A 21,544-nucleotide genomic window follows, 5' to 3' on the forward strand; every position below is an offset into this window, starting at 1 on the left:
TATTATCACCTTATTGTTTTAGTTTCTTCAAAACACTTATGTATTTAATTTATCATTCATTAGATGAAAAGTATATGAGTGCAGAAGTTTGGTTCGTTACTAAATTCATTGTCTAGAATTCATAGAATCTTAATTTTTCTTGCATGAATGAAAGAATGAATGGGAAGCAAAAACATAGAGAATTGTTTTTCAAACACAAATAACTAGCATAGCATTGCCAGTCATCTTTCTGTAATGGTGGAAACATTCTATATTTCCACCTATTTTCCATTCTATATTGTGCTATGTAATACAATAGCCACTAGAAAAAATAAGCCTATTAAGCATCTAAAATGTGGCTAGTTAAACTGGGTTATATTTATTTTCTTTAATTAAATTAAATTTGAAATACCACATTTAAATTGTATTGGACAGGTAACATGGGACAATAACAGAGATAGATGAATAACCAAGCCTATTAGCATAACATATTGAGCAAAATATTATTATGCAATTAACATTTTTTAAATGTCCCATTGAAACTGCTATATTTGAAATGAATGTCCTGGTGTTTCTACATCATTAAAAGTTTCAATTTTGACTCCAAAAACCTCATTTGACTTATTCTTGTAGTTCAATTATGTGCTACTGGAACATATAAGTCTATAAGAAAACATTATTTTTTAACTACTGAGAACAAAATGAAAATAAAGAGAAATGAGAATTTTGATTTTCAGATTTTCAAAGTATCTATTAAACAGGTATTTCTAGTGTTGCAAAAATCTGAATGGGTTTATGTAAAGGATTTACAGTTAAATACTTTGTCCATTCAAGTTCATGTTTGGCTGGAGATCACAGTCCACAGATGAAGGAAACTAAGTACATGGAAGGCTAATTGTTCTGAGTATGTGCAGGGGTCATACAACAGTGGATACTGAGGCATAACTGTATACATATTTGCCAGTGAAATGATTAGATACAGGTTAAATGTATTTGGTATACAACAAGTTTTAATGAAGCTATCATTTATAACAATGAATCATATCTTTAACATCCAAGGATAATGGATTTATATTAATACAAATGTATTACAACCTGTTGTTGAAGTATTTATGTGGGATTGAGCCACTAATTTTTTTCCAAAAAAGAGAATAATATATATTTTGTGTATATATTAATATGTTTATAATTTAATTGCATAAGCCATCAATAAGTACTTTTATTTATTAATTTATATGTTTCAGGAGACTAATGGCAATAACTGAACTGGCTAAGATTAATAATTATCACTGAAGTAAAAACCAACAATTTGTTAGTCCTTGGCCTTCTAAGTAAGCATATTATGTAACTGCATTTTCTTAGGTAAAGCTCTTTAAGCTTACCAAAAAAAAATTTCCACTATACTTTTTTCATCTTCCTCCTAGATTCTTACCTGTTCAAATTATCACTCTAATTACCAACCTCTTCTTCAGTCTGTTCTCTATTACATGCATCTTTAACTTGGAGAAATCATAATTAGCCAGAGTAAACCTATAACACAGTTAAGATGCTGTTGTTTGAAAGAAAGATAATGTACTACTTGTAATTGTGGCTCAGCTGGTAAAGAATCTGCCTGCAATGTGGGAGACTTGAGTTCCATCCCTGGGTTGGGAAAATCCTCTGGAGAAGGGACAGGCTACTCACTTCAGTATTCTAACCTGGGGAATTTCATGGACTAAATAGTCCATGGGATTGCAAAGAGTTGGACACAACTAAGCAACTTTCACTCACTTGCATTGCCTTGAGTTTAATATTAATTTATTGACTCCAGAGTTCAAAAGTTCAAAGGTGGGGATAACTGAACTTGGATTAATGTGTGTCACTTTATTCCAAAGAATATGCTTATTTTTTTATTCTTTCTGCAATCACTGAAAATTTCCTGGGATTCAATGCTTTCACTTTGTTCACTTGCCCAACACTAAATCTTTAAGTGGATTATACCTGGTTAAAGTCTACTGAACTATCTTAACTTTGGAGTAAGGGGTGAGTTTTCTGGATCTTCACACACCTCACTTTAAAACGAATCCATTAGACAGGAAGAAAGACAAGTTTATCTTAGGAAGAATAAAAACTACAAAGTTAGATTCCTACTTCCTATATTCCTGACCTCAACAGACTCCCCTGCTATAAGAAAATTATGTAGACACAGATTGGTGATAAAATGAGTTTAGTTTTCATTGTACTGCATAAAGTATAACACTTCCTCATCTGAAGCCACCACGTCTGCTCATTTTCCTTTGATTCTTTTGCATGTTCACAAATGTTTCGCTCTTTGATTAGGGCCGTTATTTACCTCTTTCACATAAGTATTCATAGGTTTCATTTGTGTGGGTTAGAAATGACAAATGAATTGTACTGTAGCATTAAGTATCAAATAAGATCAGGCTATTTGTTATTTAGCTAAGGCTTGTTAATCTCGCATCACCTTTCTTTGCTGTTGGCCTGGAAAATCCCATGGACAGAGGAGCCTGGTAGGCTGCAGTCCATGGGGTCGCTAAGAGTCCGGCACGACTGAGCGACTTTGCTTTCACTTTTCACTTTCATGCATTGGAGAAGGAAATGGCAACCCACTCCAGTGTTCTTGCCTGGAGAATCCCAGGGACAGGGGAGCCTGGTGGGCTGCCGTCTATGGGGTCGCACAGAGTCAGACACGACTGAAGTGACTTAGCAGCAGCAGCAGCAGGGCTTCTTTTTGAAAGAGTCTTAGATCTTGTTTCATACTTGTCATGAGTTAATGATGGTAAGCTCTCTAATTCCCATAATATCACCCACAGTAGATAGAATACACTTCATTATCAACTATTTCTGCTACTATAACAAAAGACAATGCAACCGAAATATATTTATTATTACATGTATTTGTATAGCTTGAAAAAAACACAAACATCTACTCTAAATGTTTGGATGTTTTTTCACTAGGCTACATAAAATGATTGTAAGGAGATAAAATACTCATAAAGGCAAGCTAAGCTATTATAGAAAACAGTAGTATCTTTAACATAAAAATAGCATCATGAAATAAGACAGGTGGGTCATACATAATACACTATTGAAAATAAAATAAGAATTAGAAAAAAAAATGATTTTCCACCTACAAGTTCTAAAGGTAGTGTAAATTATAACTTGATGTTTTCTAAAATGATTTGAGTCTGATTTATAGAGTGTAGAACTGACAAGAGGGTGTAGGAATTGCCGTAGTTCAACTCTGGCTTAGGGCTTTGAAGTGGTGTTATATAGTTATTTTCACAGTAAAATGGTTCACCTTTCATTTTATAGAGCATGATGATGAATGGCACTTTGGGAGCCTTGAAGTGATATGTGGCAGCCCCAAACACTGAGATATACACCCCGTGTTTAAACAGCAATCCACCACTGGGCACCGCAGATGAATATGCTGGCTTTTGGCATGATTTAATTAAGTCATGGGCAGCAAATGAAATTTTCCTAGGAAGACTAACTGACTTTATCAAAAGTAAATGTATCTATTAATATAGCATTACCATATTTTAATATTGTCACATAGAATAGTGGACATATTGTTTAATAAAAATTATATGAAGAAATTACATTGCTGGCCTGTGGAACTATATTGCATTTAAGGCCTTACCTGTATTGCCTTCAAAAGATAACTGTAAATAATTTAACCTCCCTGAGGCTTATTTTTTTTTTCTAAAATGAGGACACAATTACCTGCTTTATTTGTTATCATTATTTACTGCTAAATAAAAATGAGATAACATGGGCAAAATTATCTCTGTTGATTTTGTTCCATTATCCTTTTCTGGTCTTTTTCTTGATGTCTTTTCAAATCATTTGAACCTTAAGTTCTATTTTTGTTTTTCTGTAAGTTTGTATCTTTGACCTTCTACCCTTTGCTTGTTTTTTTTTTTTTTTTTTAATCCCATCTCTGTGGTCAATTTTCTTCAAGTTCAGTGATGCCAGTTTCAATATATACTCCTGATTTTTCCAGCACCAATTTCCATTCATGATCCAGCACCCAGGGCACCCACACAGGGAACTTGCCAAGGATCCATGATTGAATTCAGTCATATACCTTCCATTTGCCCAACTCCCACATCATTACTAATGAACAAAACTAGCATCTAAGTAAAAACCACCATCAGAGCAAGTAAACGGGAAATCTGGAATCTTGTTTAAGAATCTTACAGCTGTTAAAACCTGTTGTATCCAAACAGCAATTAAATCCTATCTACTTTACCTAATTTATGTACTTGTAATTAATTCTATCTCCTCTGAACCTATATGCACAGCCTTAATGCAAACTACAACAATATGAGCTTCTACCTTGTATTTCTGACTCCTGATCGTGGCACAGAGGTAGATTGCTAGATCTTAAACACAATTCCCACATGTCTGTACCCCACTCATATCCTCTCATACCTACAAAGCAGTGAGATCTTTAATAAGACTCATGTAACTTCACCATCTGCTGATGCCTATAAATGCCAACCTAGGCCCTGAAAATGAGGCAGGTATGAGGACACCCCCAATATCAGCAAAATGAAATTAAATTTGATTTCCTGAACCTACTTGCTGTTCAGTTTCATGCCTCTGTAACTTTTCAAATGCTGTTTCCTTTGTCTGGACAGTCTTTATCTTCTTATCCACCTAAATAATTCATACTTTAGCATCTTTCTCATGTATTTTCTCCTGTGGGAAATTATACATTTATTCTTGCACATCTGAAATTCAATGATAATCTATTTATACGTTGGACTCCACCCCCAACACACACACACCTAGCACATTTGTATGTTTCCTGAAGGCATGGATAGTTTATCCTGATGTATGCAGACAAGTACTTTAATTTTAAAATTATATTATTAATTATTATGATTTATTAAAACAAGTTTACTAAAGAAATTGGCTGTTGAAATATTGTGACTTTATATACTCATACTTGGCACTTTTTAGTGAAAACCAGTAAAATCTGAATGTCTGAATTCAAAGCTAACTTCTCAGCAATAATAATGAATTTGATGTAATTTACATTTACACTGTTCATTTGTTTGTTAATCACTAAGTGGCCAGTTAATAGGATATGTGCTGTTATTCTTATAAAGTATATAATGTGAGTGAGTGAGTGACGGAAAGTTGCTCAGTCGTGTCTGACTCTTTGCAACCCCTTGGACTGTAGCCTGCCAGACTCCTCTATCCATGGAATTCTCTCGGCTAGAATACTGAAGTAGATAACTGTTCCCTTTTCCCAGGGATTGAACTGAGGTCTCCCACATTGCAAGCAGATTCTTTACCATTTAAGCCACCAGGGAAGCCCAAATAAGTGAAAATATTATTTTAATGTATAAGAATTAAAATCAGAACTGAGATTTTTTCTCGTTTAGATGATTTTCTAGTTTTAAAGATTCCAAAAGGCATTTTTTACCTCAGAGAATGATATCAATGACTAAACTGTGTTGGATACATAGAATGTGCCAGTCATGGTGCTATCATATTTCAAAATTCACAAAAATCATATGAGTAAAGCACAGTTTAGATAGCTATTTGCTACTTTACTTTAACTAGTAAAAGTAAATGGCCCTGCAGGTCCTAGAGGATGCTGGTAATGATTTATTTTAAATTGCTTTCTGTAGTCATATAGGCTTGGAACATTAGCTAAACCTTGTTAACTAGGTTTCTCTAGCATAACCCTTGACAGTCCTTAAGTTGCGATGTGCAATGGACAATTTCATTTTCTGAAAAGAGAATGTGTTTCTCAAGCTTATTTGACCATGTAATCTGCCCACAATAACTGCAAGAGTATTTTGCAAAACTATTGTCTCAAAAGCACAACCTGGAAAATCCGGCTTTGAAATTTCCCTTTATAATTCAATATTTAGCAAAGCAGATGCAAAAACAATCTTTGTGAAAAAAAATCTTAAGGGTTTAGTATATTATTAAAGCCATTATCACAAATGTTAATTTCTGTATTCTAGAATATAATATGCTCTGCTTCCTGGAAAAATATTCAGGAAATATTTATGTTGACATTCTGTAGTCTATGATGGAAATATTAAGTAATTAGATGGAACCAGGCTTAAAGCTCAACGTTCAGAAAACTAAGATCATGGCATCTTGTCCCATCACTTCATGGGAAATAGATGGGGAAACAGTGGAAACAGTGTCAAACTTTATTTTTGGGGGGTCCAAAATCACTGCAGATGGTGATTGTAGCCATGAAATTAAAAGACACTTACTCCTTGGAAGGAAAGTTATGAGCAACCTAGATAGCATATTCAAAAGCAGAGACATTACTTTGCCAACAAAGATCTGTCTAGTCAAGGCTATGGTTTTTCCAGTGGTCATGTATGGATGTGAGAGTTGGACTGTGAAGAAAGCTGAGCACCGAAGACTTGATGCTTTTGAACTGTGGTGTTGGAGAAGACTCTTGAGAGTCCCTTGGACTGCAAGGAGATCCAACCGGTCCATTCTAAAGGAGATCAGTCCTGGATGTTCTTTGGAAGGCATGATGCTAAAGCTGAAACTGCAGTACTTTGGCCACCTCATGTGAAGAGTTGACTCATTGGAAAAGACTCTGATGCTGAGAGAGATTGGGGGCAGGAGGAGAAGGGGACGACAGAGGATGGCTGGATGGCATCACTGACTTGATGGACGTGAGTTTGGGTGAACTCCAGGAGTTGGTGATGGACAGGGAGGCCTGGCATGCTGCGATTCATGGCGTCGCAAAGAGTCAGACAGGACTGAGCAACTGAACTGAACTGAAAGCATTATCTAAAACCATGCAAATTAAAATCTGTCTATGACAAAGATTAAGTGCCGGGAGCCGGCATTTTGAATATTGAGTGCATATTGCATATTGAGTGCATATTGCATATTGAGTGTAGCACTTTCCACAGCATCATCTTTCAGGATCTGGAATAGCTCAACTGGAATTCTATCGTGCCGGGAGCCAGCGTGAGGAACTCCGTCCGTGAAAGGTCATGAGGAAGGAGGCTCGGCATACGCAAAGGCAGGATCGAGCCTCAGGAGTCCCCCTGGAAATTCTCGAGTATCTACCCCCAAAACCAGAGTCTGCCTACTTTCTACTTTGTGCTCTCACCTACACCTCTGACTTTACAGGGGGAGCTGTCCCCCACTACCTCTCTCTGAAAAAAGAGTTAACTTATAGCTCCAGTTAGTAAAGTTTCTGGGTGTGATACTGTTTCAACCTACAAACTCCTTTGAAAGTCCTCTAGACTGCCTGAACAGGTTTTTCCAGACACATGTGATTGCTCAGAGCCTCCCAACTGTGAGAGGCATGAGATGTTCTAAACTGTCTAAATACAGAGTCCATTGAGCAGTTAAAAGATTGATTAGAAATTGTATTGGTGAAGGGTTTTTCACTTTTTGGGCCAATGTTTGCTGCTAAGTCTCCATATCCCTTACCTGCTGTGTCCCTGGCAGTGTATTGATTAATATAATTGGTGTAAGTAGTAGCTTTAATGATTGTAACCTTGGACCCTTGAGTTAATTCTTTTTCTTGTTATAGCCCACCACACCTTTGCCCTATAGGAATGCAACTCTAATGCTTTTGGAGGGTGGCGCCTGACTAATCACCTTTACAGAAAAATAAGTTTTCTGAAGAAAGGGTCTTAAAATGTTAACAGGCCTCTGTGCCAGAAGATGATGCAAATCACCTAAACTTTTGCATATGATAAGTTTGCAGGAAGAAAGCCTGGCTTACTGCATGACTCTACCCCTTCCCCCATTATCCTCTATGCATAACTTAAGGTATAAAAACTACTTTGGAAAATAAAGTGAGGGCCTTGTTCACCGAAACTTGGTCTCCCCATGTCGTTCTTTCTCTCACCTTCTGGCTGAATTATTTCAGCCTCTTTTCTCCACTGAATTTCCTGACTGAGCTATCCTCATTCTATTACTCATTATATCTTTGATGAATATTTACATAAATAGGTCACCTATGCCGTCTCTCCTTCAAATACCCTGGATCAGCTGGGGCTGGACCCCGGCAATTTAGGACATGGATTTTCTCTGATTTATAAGATTTCTTTATTTACCTTTCAAAATACCCCAAGTATTTCAGAAATTAAAATAACACTGAGGGAATTCATGTATGAAAGTCAAGACTTACACACATTGTGAGCTAATGGAAGTTATAGCCTGAAGAAGTTGTAGCAAATGGAACTACTATTGGGAACATTTTCTGTTTTGAGAGGGGATAGAGATTGGAATAGAATTAAAGCAACATGGTGTAACATATGACCTGCAGGTGAGCAGTTTATTCAGCTGCTTACACAAGTGACTGGCAAGTTCAGATCAACAGGAATGAAGATATGAGAAGGGAGTGTGGAGGAATCTATTAGAAGGGAAGAAATAGAAGCAAACAGAGAAGGAAGGAAGTTTCTCAGGAAATCATGACTGATTCCCCATTTCTTGAGGATGTAAAAGGAGAAAGGGGGACAGTGATTTAAAAAAAAAAGATGATAGAGAAGTGTAGTTATTTGAATGGATTACTTGTCATGAAGATAAGGGCAAATCAGCAAGTCCTGCTCATGAAACAATTGAGGATAATTAGAAAGGTTGTTGTAGTAATGATGAGTACAGCGGGGATGAAAGATAAAACAGATTCAGAGAGGTGACTTGTCAATAACCTTTCAGGAAGAATGAGAACTGGTAGATGAAATTCCAATAGGTATTAATAAGAGTCAGATAAATGATGGCTGGAGATGAGTCATTTGGGTAAATATATAATGAAACATTACATGTTAGCTGAATAAGACACTGTGCAGATATATTAGATTAATTATTAATAAACTCTATTCCCAGATTATTTTATTGAGGTAAGTGGTGGTCCAGAAAGGATTTATGCAAAATCCTTAAAAATAGAAAAAGATGGTCAATAGAATATTTCTCTAATGTCATGCATTATGTACCCATGTGACATCACCATGTCCTCATTATTTCCTAAATGGGACTTCACCATCCTATCCTCTCTGCTCAGAAAGCTCCAGAATGTAGTCCGTGGACACTTTTTCTTTACTCTGTAGCCTTTTTTGATGCTCTCTTTCAGTCACGTAATTTTAAAACCAATCTACACAGTAATCATTACAGTATATTTTTATTTTTCTGCTCAGACCTATTACTTGAAGTCTATATCCCATCACCTGTTAGACATCCCTGCTTGGATATCTGAAGCAAAGTCTGACCAAAACTGAGCTTCTAGTGATTTTTCCTTTAAAGCTGCTTTCTCATTTTTTTTCTACCTCATTTTTGGCTACTCTCTCTTACCTAATGCATAGGTCAAACCCCCTCTTGGGGAAATCCTTGGCTACTCACTTTTTCATCCATACATCATGTACTATCCATTAGAAAGTCTTATCAGTTCTATGCAAATTTTCTATCTGTAAAACATGTTTGTCCTTGTTTCCGTCTGGTCCTCATCATTGTCATCTCTCAATTAAATTATTGCAAAACAGCAGCAGCAAAAATTCTTAATTCATCTTTCTGCTTTGCTTCAAACTGCTACATTTTGCTCACAACACAGTATCTAGGATAAAAACCTGTTTAAAAAAAAAAACATGTTATTTCTTAGATCAAAAACCGCCAGTGTCTTGCTTATATGACTTTGATGATTAAAATTCTCAAAATCATTTTATTCCAGACACAATGGTATTCCTATTCCTTGAACATTTTCAAGAATACTTCATCTGAGTTCTTATATGCTTACTATTTCCTCTTCTTGGAAATATTTGACCTGATGTTTTTATGGCTTGTTTACTCACTTCAAGTATTAACTCACATGTTACCTTTTCAATAGATATCTCCTTGTCCACTTTATGTAAAACCATAATACCTCTTCTTTATTACCTGTCAGTGCTTTATTTTTCTCTGCAGCTCATACCATGTAATAGTCAATGTATTTAACTTATTAAATATGGTTATATTTTGTTTCCCATAAAAGTTTTGTGAGCACAGGAAGTTTTATCTGTTTTGCTAACTGTTTTATTGACTGTGCATAGAACATGACTAATTCATAATACATGTTCAAGGATTGATTATTTGCTTAGTTGCTTGCTTGCTTGAATGAATGTGTGTTTTAACCATGTAAATTCTTTACTTCTGTCTTCTACCAATGCAAATTGATGAGGGTTGGGCACACACCACATTACCAGCCAATTCATGTATTGTTTAGTGATCAAGAATCATAGGGATGTGATTTTTAAGAAGATTAGCTGAATCAAGCAAAATCTATTTTTAAGCAATTTGAATTGAGAACTACAGGAATCTTGTGAGTTATACTAAGGAACAAAAGTATGAAGTTTTCTTTTCTTAGAAAAAATTCTGGAAGTGGTGTGAGAAGAGATAATGGATCCGAAGAAAAAAGAAGCCTTGAGAAAAGAGAAAAAGATTCTTGGTAAAAGGAGAATGAAACAAAATGAGTAAGGCACAAGGAGAGAAAATCTAGTCACTAAATGTGTTGCCATTTTAATTCCAATTTCTATCCCCATTTAACAATGCAGTAAAACTTTTTCTCTGAGATAGCCTAGATATATGTGTTCCTCAGAGTTGTGGAGGACATTCATTTCAGTCTGATTCAGCTAAGGATATCCTTTATTTCTTCATTATAGTAAATTACCTTGATTTTGCCTTCAGGAAACTTTCCTTCCAAGCTGGCCGTAACTCAAATTTAGTTGCTTGTTTTTCTCTTTTGCTCTCACTCAACTTTGCCTGCCTAGACTGTGCTGTTGAAAAGTAATGTGTTCCATTCTGCCTGGCTCTTTACACTTCTGTGTATTAGGTCTTCCCATTCTACAGTTGGAGCTTAGGAAATGTCAATGAGAAAGCCAACATTCTCTAAAAGCTGGGTCTCCTTTCCTAGAAGCAGCTCACCGCCCTCCCTCAGCTCTATAGCCTATTGCTTCCTTGGGGAGGACCTGCAGCATCTAGGACAGAACCTACCCCCGCCCTTTTCTCTTTCTAATGTCCAGAAATATGTGCTCTTTAGCTTATTTCTTTTTAGAGTCTCTTTTCATGTCCCATGGTAAGAAGGTATAGTACACTGGCATAATCATTCTGGTGAGCGCATTGAATTACAAGACAAGGAGAGAGGCTGTTTCTATTTTCAGTCCAGCCAAAAACACTGTAGAAAGAAATCACAAAGCCTATCTGTTTGAAACTCACACAAATTAATATTGTTATGCAAATCAAATGAGTCTGACTTATGGAGTCTATGGACTTTGTCATAGTGACATATTTTCGGTAGATTCTATGGTCCATTTCCTAGAATTTATCCATTTCCTAGAATTTGAGGAAAAACAAAGTGAAGACCAACTATTTTAAAAAGTAAATGCTTTATAACACTTTATGTTTTCTTACATATTTTAGTAAGATAATTTAAGTATTTATTAATTTTATTAATATTATAAATACTATTGTTGTGAAAAGATACAGTCTTTTAAGACATTCAGAAAATGAAAGAGTGTAGTTGAAATAAGCAACTGGAAAAAAATCAGTAGAATTAATTCATATAAAATATGTTACCTTTGATATTATCCTGATATATATTCAAGTAAAGGGGCAAGTTGGACTTGCTTGATGTATTTATTTTCTGACTTGGCTGATACTATTAACCTTCTAATCCCATTCAAATCTAAATTATAATACATTACTTTAGTCAATATAAAACAAATTGCTCACTTATAAAATATAAATAATAGTACAAATCTCATGAAATGGTTGTGAAAATTATGCAACTCGATACATTTAAAGCACCTAGAGTTATTTAATAAAATGGAAAATATATAATGAATGCTTTTCTTAGTTTGACAAACACATTCTCATGAAACGCTATTTCACATCATACTAATTTGTTACAGTATAACAGTGACTTACTCTCATACATACTGTAGATGAAGCCAATTTTTTCATAATGTATTTTAAAATTATTTTATATAGGGTAAATTCATACATTACATAGATACTATAGATAACAGGAAAGAAAGAAAGTGAAGTCGCTCAGTCGTGTCCGACTCTTTGCAACCCCATGCAGGCTCCTCCGTCTATGGGATTTTCCAGACAATAGTCCTGGAGTGGGTTGCCATTTCCTTTTCCAGGGGATCTTCCCAACCCAGGGATCAAACCCAGGTCTCTCTCATTGTAGGCAGACGCTTTACTGTCTGAGCCACCAAAATCACTAGAGAGGTATAGAATTAGGGTGGCCTTTAAAAATGGAAGAAAAGACCTGTAAAAATATAAGAACTTGATTTTATACCAAAGTACTAAGGATCAAACCCAGGTTTCCTGCATTGTAGGCAGATTCTGTCTGAGCAATAAGGGAAGCCCATGATATCTCAGTGTGCATTGTTAAAGCAAAAACTCTTTTGCTGCCTTGCATATAGGATAGTTGTTACTGTCTTTCTAAATACCATATATATTTGTGTTAATATACTGTATTGGTATTTCTCATTCTGACTTACTTCACTCTGTATAATAGGCTCCATTTTCATCCACCTCATTAGAACTGACTCAAATGTGTTCTATTTTATAGCTGAGTAATATTTCATTGTGTATATATATCACTTCCTTATCCATTTATCTGCCAGTGGACATCTAGGTTGCTTCCATGTTCTAGCTATTGTAAACAGTGCTGCAATGAACATTGGGGTACATGTGTCTCTTTCAATTCTGGTTTCCTTGGTTGTATGCCCAGCAGTGGGATGGCTGGGTCATATGGCAGTTCTATTCCCAGGTCTTTAAGGAATCTCCACACTGGATTCCATAGTGACTGTACCAGTTTGCATTCCCACCCACAGTATAAGAGCGTTCCCTTTTCTCCATACCCTCTTCAGGATTTACTGTTTGTAGACTTTTTGATGGGAGCCATTCTGACTAGTGTGAGATGATACCTCATTTTGGTTTTGATTTGCATTTCTCTAATAATGAGTGATGTTGAGCATCTTTTCATGTGTTTGTTAGCCATCTGTATGTCTTCTTTGTAGAAATGTCTGTTTAGTTTTTTGGCCCACTTTTGATTGGGTTTTTAATTTTTTTGGTATTGAGGTGCATGAGCTGCTTATATATTTTGGAGATTAATTCTTTGTCAGTTGTTTCATTTGCTATTATTTTCTCCCATTATGAAGGCTGCCTTTTAACCTTGCTTACAGTTTCCTTTGTTGTACAAGAGCTTTCAAGTTTAGTTAGGTCCCGTTTGTTCATTGTTTTTATTTCTGTTACTCTGGGAGGTGGATCATAGAGGATCTTGCTGTGATTTATGTCAGAGAGTCCTCTGCCTATGATTTCCTCTAAGAGTTTTAATGTTACTGGTCTTATATTTAGATCTTTAATCCATTTTGAGTCTATTTTTTTTTTTGTTTATGGTGTTAGAAAGTGTTCTAGTTTCATTCTTTTACATGTGATTGACCAGTTTTCCCAGCACCACTTGTTAAAGAGGTTGTCTTTTCTCCATTGTATATTCTTGCCTCCTTTGTCAAAGATAAGGTGTCCATAGGTGCATGGATTTATCTATCTCTGGGCTGTTTTGTTCCATTGACCTATATTTCTGTCTTTGTTCCTGAACCATACTCTCTTGATGACTGTGGCTTCATAGTATAGTCTAAGGTCAGGAAGGTTGGTTCCTCCAGTTCCATTCTTCTTTCTCAAGATTGCTTTGGCTATTCAAGTTTTTTTGTGTTTCCATGCAAATTATGGAATTATTTGTTCTAGTTCTGTGAAAAATACCATTGGTAGCTTGATAGGGATTCTGTTGAATATATAGATTGCTTTGGGTAGGATACTCATTTTCACTTTATTGATACTCCCAATCCACAAACATGGTATATTTCTGGAGCCTATTATACAGAGTGAAATAAGTCAGAAAGAGAAAAATACCAACATAGTATATTAATGCATAAATATGGAATTTAGAAAGACAATAACAATGATACTATATGCAAGGCAGCAAAAGAGACACAGATGTGAAGAAAAGACTTTTGGACTATGTGGGAGAAGGCAAGCAAGGGTGGGATGATTTGAGAGAATAGCATTGAAACATGTATATTACCATATGTAAAACAGATGACCAGTGCAAGTTCTATACATGAAGCAAGGCACTCAAAGCTGGTACTCTAGGACAACACAGAGGAATGTGGTGGGGAGGGAGGTAGGAGGGAGATTCAGGATAGGGAGACAGATGTGCACCTGCGGCTGATTCATGTTGATGTATGGCAAAAACCACCACAATATTGTAAAGTAATTATCCTCCATTTTTAAAAATTGATTAATTAAAAAAAACCTCTTCACTATTTGACTAATCAAAATTACTATTAAAATATTTGTTGTAATAAAAAGAATTAAATATGAATATAAGGATTTTATATTCATCGAGGTCCTACAACAGAGAAAAAAAAGGAAGAAAATGAGATCACAGATTGCATATATTTTGCAATACTGGTGTATTTTGATGAACTGCAGTCTTGTATTTGAAATGAGTGATTCATTGAACTTATCAAATCAACCCCTAATGATTAGGCACAGAGAGAACTCCTTTAAATTTTTTTTTTTTTTAATCCTGAGAAATACAGGTATTTAAGATTTGCCTGAAACATAACAGAATTCTATGGATTCACCATCATATTTCATATTACCCATGGTGGTGGTGATTTAGTCACTAAGTAGTGTCCAACTCTTGCAACCTCATGGACTGTAGTCTTCCAGGCTCCTCTGTCCATGGGATTCTCCAGGTAAGCATACTGGAGTGGGTTGCCTTTTCCTTCTCCAGGGGATCTTCCCAACCCAGAAATTGAACCTGGGTATCCTGCATTGCAGGCAGATTCTTTACTGCCTGAGCTAAGAGTGATGCTTATAAAAATCTCCCCACTTATATTTTCCTATTTGGGAGAGTAAGATTCTTGATATTATGATTTAACAATTGATTAAGTAACACTTTTTTTTCCCCCCTTGGGAATAACTCATGAAATTTGTGGTAAAGAGATGTATTATATTATTTTCATCGTGATTTTTTTGAAATTATTCTGTAAGGCATTAGTACCCTGCAGAACCATGAAGTTTCATATGATAATTGCATGTACCCTGCTGCTGCTTCTGCTGCTGCAGCTGAGTCGCTTCAGTCATGTCCAACCCTGTGCGACCCCAGAGATGGCAGCCCAGCAGGCTCCCTGGTCCCTGGGATTCTCCAGCAAGAACACTGGAGTGGGTTGCCATTTCCTTCTCCAATGCATGAAAGTGAAAAGTGAAAGTGAAGTCACTCAGTCGTGTCCGACTTCTAGCATGTACCCTAGAACATAACAAATGACAAATGAGAAGAGACTAATATGAGATAATTAGCTTCCCATTGTAAGTGACCATATTCTTTATCATCTAAACTGGTATAATTTTAAGAGTGTTCATGATGTAAAAACAATTTCAACAGTACTAAGGGAATAAACAGATATTGCCTCATAGAGTACATAAAAATAGGTTTATTATGTTAGTATAGTGTGAAAGTGAAAGTCACTCAGTGTTTCCGACTCTTTACAACCCCATGGGCTGTATAGTCCATGGAATTCTCCAGGCCAGAATACTGGAGTGGGTAGCCATTCCCTTCTCGAGGGGATCTTCCCAACCCAGGGATTTAACCCAGGTCTCCTGCATTGCAGGTGGATACTTTACCAGCTGAGCTACCAGGGAATCCCCTATGTTAGTATACACACACACACACACACACATCTTACTGGCAAATACATATTATGTAGTATAAATAGCAAAAAATATACATATTGTGTATATATATACATACAATGCTGCATTGAATTAGGTGTATACAGGCAACTCTTTTACTTTTCCTTTATATAAAACAACTATATTTGTTTTCTTAGTTGTTTCCAGGTAAGTTTTCACAGGTAGAAAAAACTCCCTCCATAGCCAAACTGCAGGGAAAAAGCAGTTACAGTATACTTATTGTGTATTCTTTTCATATTCCTCTCTATGTACTAAAAGTGAAAAGTGAAGTCACTCAGTCATGTCCGACTTTTTACAACCCCATGGACTGTAGCCTACCATGCTCCTCCATCCATGGGGTCGCATAGAATCAGACATGACTGTGTACTAAAATTTCTTCCATATATCTCTAGGTTAAATCAATACAAGTGGGTGAATTATTTTATGAATTATTTAAAAGCTGACAACACCCAAATGTGTACTTTTTGGTCCCAACTTTCAACCATTTTTAATGTAAAATGGCTTCAGAACAGTTTGTGATCTTGTTTATAGTAGTGTTCTAGATGAGTTCTAGCTTATTAATGTTGTTTTTGCATTGTGAGCTAGAACCATTTATAAAACTCTTGATGTGATCTGATTAATGAGGTGTGGAAAGAACTTTCATTGCCTTTGGCTATACATTGATTAATGAAACTGAAAATTTCATTAACATTTTCATATTCTTATTAAGCTACTGAAATACATTGTTTCTGGTTAAGTAAACCCTTAAATCTTGTTTATACATGCTCTAATTTATAGAACTAGAATTTGCCATTCAGCATTCCTGTGTCTGGCTTCTTGGCCCAAATGAAGAAAATGTAAAGTTCTCATTGCATTCTTTTTTCTAGCTTCTTAAAGTATTTTTATTGTCATTATCTCTTCAAATTCATATCCCCATAGATATGAATTAATGCACCCTCTGCATATTTATTTATAAAAGTCATAGATAGACACTAAAAAATAAAATTGTAAGACAGGACGTTATATAGCTAGAGACTTACACTTGGGCATTTGCCAAGCTATTAATCAATAACTTTTGATACATATTTCACCCTATTTAAAGTATGCTCTGTCAAATTAGAAAGACTAAGATGTGTAAATGTATCTCTTGCTAAGGACCAATTATTCTGCTCTCTTGTAGTAATTAATATCCAGTCCTCTTAGACTATCTTTCCCACATTATAATTACAAATTTGAAGAAGGAAGGAATGTATTCTGCATACTCCAGTATTTGTCAGTTCTGTGCTCAGGAAGGCATTATTTCCAAAGTCATGTTTTTAAATTGCTAAACAATAAGTCAGTAAGTATCAAAACTCACTCCTTTCTACCTACATGAGTACCAGATTCTATTGTAGGGAACTTTTCTTGTTTTCTTTTTAAATAAGATATAGCATCTGCTCTTAAAAACCAAACATTGTATAATACTTGTTATACAGTGTACACTTTGTCTTCAGAAGTGCTATGTTTCATCTTTTCTTTATTGGAGTCATTGTATATTGAATTAGATTGAAAAGCTGGAATAATTGTGTCATAGACTACAAGTGATGATATAGACCAAAATCTCAGTTTTATAGCTTAACCTTGGAATCAACTGGTGCCAAGACTTTAATAATATGCTGGCTCTCTGCCTCTCTAAATCCTATATTGTTTTCTCTTATATTCTTGTGAGCTTTATTCTCTTTCATTGGAGAATGGCTTTTTCCTGACTATGACAGAGAAGAGTGCCAGCCACTTGTTAATTTCATATCCTACAGTTTTCACTATAGGAGAAGATTTTTTATTTTTTTCCTTTTCTGCCAGCCAATGCAGAGGTGGGAGGGAAGCAAGGAAGCAGAGTGGGAAGGAGGGGAGGGAGAAAGGAAGATAAAGAAAATGTGAAAGTGTGCTGATATGGGGAAAGTACTACCCTAGTTAAATCAAGCTGGGCTTTGCCAGAAGGAAAAGGCAGAGCATAGCAAGCATTCTATGAAGTCTGAGACTAGCAAACAGTTTTATATTCTTGACCCCGGTTGTGATTCCTCTGAGCTCATTAATGTTCTGTGGGGTTGCAGACACCTTTTCATGTCTAAATACTTGTCTCTGTGAAAAGATTCATGTTTGTCATCTTGTTCTAGTGGAGCTATCACTCCACCTCTCCCCAATGTACTGCACTCTTAGGATTACTTTATTTGTCATTTTATCTTTTTATTGTTCATCTTTGAGATTATGTTCCTTATTTTGTCTATAATAATGCATTCTGTCTTAAAAGTTCTGATATTTTTGAAATTCTATACTGGAAGTAATTCCACCCCATGGAATAATGGATGTTTTTGGCAAAGTGTAGAGAGATTTTTAGCTGTTATAACTAGTGGGAGTGGGGAGGTGGTGGGGTAGAGGGGGGTTGGAGTGGGGCAGAAATGGGAGGTTGCCACTAACATTTAGGAGGTGGAGTTCAGTGATGCTGCTAAACATCCTACAAAACATGACACTTAGGCCAGTTCCTCATAACAAACAGTAATCTGGACCAAAGCATCAAAAGTGCTCAGCTTGAGAAAACTTGTTCTATAAAATGTAAAAATGATTCTCAAATTTTGGTGTACAAATCAACAAAAATAAACCCACCTCATAGTCATTGAATCATAAAATTAAGGTAGGTATGGATGCCTGAGAACTTGCTTTTTATCTTTTTAAAATTTACTTATTATTTAATTAGAATATAGTTGCTTTACACTGCTGTGTCAATTTCTGCTCATACATACAGATGTATCTCCTCTTTTTTGGATTTCCTTCCCATTTAGGTCGCCACAGAGCAACAAATAGAGTTCCCTGAACTATGCAGGAGGTTCTCATTCGTTACCTATTTCATACGTAGTTCATACATGTCGTTCCACACCTCCCAGTTCACTGCACCTCTCCCTTTTCCCCTTGATATCCATACGTATGTTCTCTATGTCTGTGTCTCTATTTCTGCTTTGCAAAAGAGATCAATTTGAACTGTGGTGTTGGAGAAGACTCTTGAGAGTCCCTTGGACTGCAAGGAGATCCAACCAGTCCATTCTGAAGGAGATCAACCCTGGGAAGTCTTTGGAAGGAATGATGCTAAAACTGAAACTCCAGTACTTTGGCCACCTCATGCGAAGAGTTGATTCACTGGAAAAGACCCTGATGCTGGGAGGCACTGGGGGTAGGAGGAAAAGGGGATGACAGAGGATGAGATGGCTGGATGGCATCACTGACTCGATGGACGTGAGTCTCAGTGAACTCCGGGAGTTGGTGATGGACAGGGAGGCCTGGTGTGCTGCAATTCATGGGGTCGCAAAGAGTCGGACATGACTGAGTGACTGATCTGATCTGATCTGATACCATTTTTTTATACTTTACAGATACGTGTTAATATATGATATTTGTTTTTCTCTTTCTGACTTACTTCACTCTGTATGATAGTCTCTAGGTCCATCTATATAGTTGCAAAGGACCCAATTTTGTTCTTTTATATACCTGAGTAACATTCCATTGTATATCTGTACTGCATCTTCTTTATCCATTCCTCTGTTGAGAGAAATTTAGGTTGCTTCCATGTCCTGGCTCTTGTAAATAATGCTGCAGTGAATATTGGGATGCATGTATCTTTTTGAATTATGGTATTCTCTGGTAAATGCCTAGAAGTGGGATTGCTGGGTCACAGGGTAGTTCTGTTTTTAGTCTTTAAAAGAACCTCCATACTGTTCTCCATAATAGCTAAACTAATTTAAATTCCTACCAACAGTGTAAGAAAGTTCCTTTTTCTCCACACCATCTCCAGCATTTATTGCTTGTAAATTTCTGGATGATGGTCATTCTGACCCGTGTGTGGTGATACCTCAAAGTAGTTTTGATTTGCATTTCTCTAATAGTAATATTGAGCATATTTTCATGTTTTTTGACCATCTCTATGTCCATTTTATTGATACACAGTTGCTTGTTCCATTCAGTTCAGTTCAGTTCAGTCACTCAGTTGTGTCTGACTCTTTGCGACCCCATGAATCACATGGGTTCAGGCCTCCCTGTCCAAGACCAACTCCCAGAGTTCACTCAGACTCATGTCTATCGAGTCAGCAATGCCATCCAGCCATCTTATCCTCTGTTGTCCCCTTCTCCTCCTGCCCCTAATTCCTCCCAGCATCAGGGTCTTTTCCAATGAGTCAACCCCTCGCATGAGGTGGCCAAAGTACTGGAGTGTCAGATTCAGCATCATTCCTTGCAAAGAAATCCCAGGGCTGATCTCCTTCAGAATTGACAGGTTGGATCTCCTTGGAATGCAAGGGACTCTCAAGAGTCTTCTCCAACACCACAGTTCAGAAGCATCAATTCTTCAGCGCTCAGCTTTCTTCACAGTCCAACTTTTACATCCATACATGGCCACGCGAAAAAACATAGCCTTGACTAGATGGACCATTGTTGGCAAAGTAATGTCTCTGCTTTTCAATATTCTATCTAGGCTGATCATAACTTTCCTTCCAAGGAGTAAGCGTCTTTTAATTTCATGGCTGCAGTCACCATCTACTGTGTCTTTGGAGCCCCCCAAAAATGAAGTCTGACACTGTTTCCACCGATTCTCCATTTCCCATGAAGTGATGGGATTGGATGCCATGATCTTCGTTTTCTGAATGTTGAGCTTTAAGCCAACTTTTTCACTCTCCACTTTCACTTTCATCAAGAGGCTTTTTAGTTCCTCTTCATTTTTTGCCATAAGAGTGGTGTCATCTGGATATCTGAGGTTATTGATATTTTTCCTGGCAATCTTGATTCCAGCTCGTGCTTCTTCCAGCCCAGCGTTTCTCATGATGTACTCTACATATAAGTTAAATAAGCAGGGTGACAATATACAGCCTTGATGTACTCCTTTTTCCTATTTGGAACCAGTCTGTTGTTCCATGTCCACTTCTACTTGTTGCTTCCTGACCTGCATATAGGTTTTTCAAGAGGCAGGTCAGGTGGTCTGGTATTCCCATCTCTTTCAGAATTTTCCAGAGTTTATTGTGATCCACACAGTCAAAGGCTTTGGCATGGTCAATAAAGCAGAAATAGATGTTTTTCTGGAACTCTCTTGCTTCTTCGATGTTCCAGCAGATGTTGGCAATTTGATCTCTGGTTCCTCTGCCTTTTCTAAAAGCAGCTTGAACATCTGGAAGTTCACGGCTCACGTATTGCAGAAGCCTGGCCTCGAGTATTTTGAGCATCACTTTAGTAGCATGTGAGATGAGTGCAATTGTGCAGTAGTTTGAGCATTGCCTTTCTTTGGGATTGAAATGAAAACTGACCTTTTCCAGTCCTGTGGCCACTGCTGAGTTTTCCAAATTTGCTGGCATATTGAGTGCAGCACTTTCACAGCATCATCTTTCAGGATTTGAAATAGCTCAACTGGAATTCCATCACCTCTACTAGCTTTGTTCGTAGTGATGCTTTCTAAGGCCCACTTGACTTCACATTCCAGGATGTCTGGCTCTAGGTGAGTGATCACACCATCGTGATTATCTTGGTCATGAAGATCTTTTTTGTACAGTTCTTCTGTGTATTCTTGCCACCTCTTATTAATATCTTCTGCTTCTGTTAGGTCCATACCATTTCTGTCCTTTATCAAGCCCATCTCTGCATAAAATGTTCCCTTGGTATCTCTAATTTTCTTGAAGAGATCTCTAGTCTTTCCCATTCTGTTGTTTTCCTCTATTTCTTTGCATTGATTGCTGAGGAAGGCTTTTTTGTCTCTTCTTGCTATTCTTTGGAACTCTGCATTCAGATGCTTATATCTTTCCTTTTCTCCTTTGCTTTTCACTTC

Source organism: Bos indicus, chromosome 26 (assembly GCF_029378745.1).
Source record: "Bos indicus isolate NIAB-ARS_2022 breed Sahiwal x Tharparkar chromosome 26, NIAB-ARS_B.indTharparkar_mat_pri_1.0, whole genome shotgun sequence".
In the NCBI taxonomy this organism is placed as follows: Eukaryota; Metazoa; Chordata; class Mammalia; order Artiodactyla; family Bovidae; genus Bos; species Bos indicus.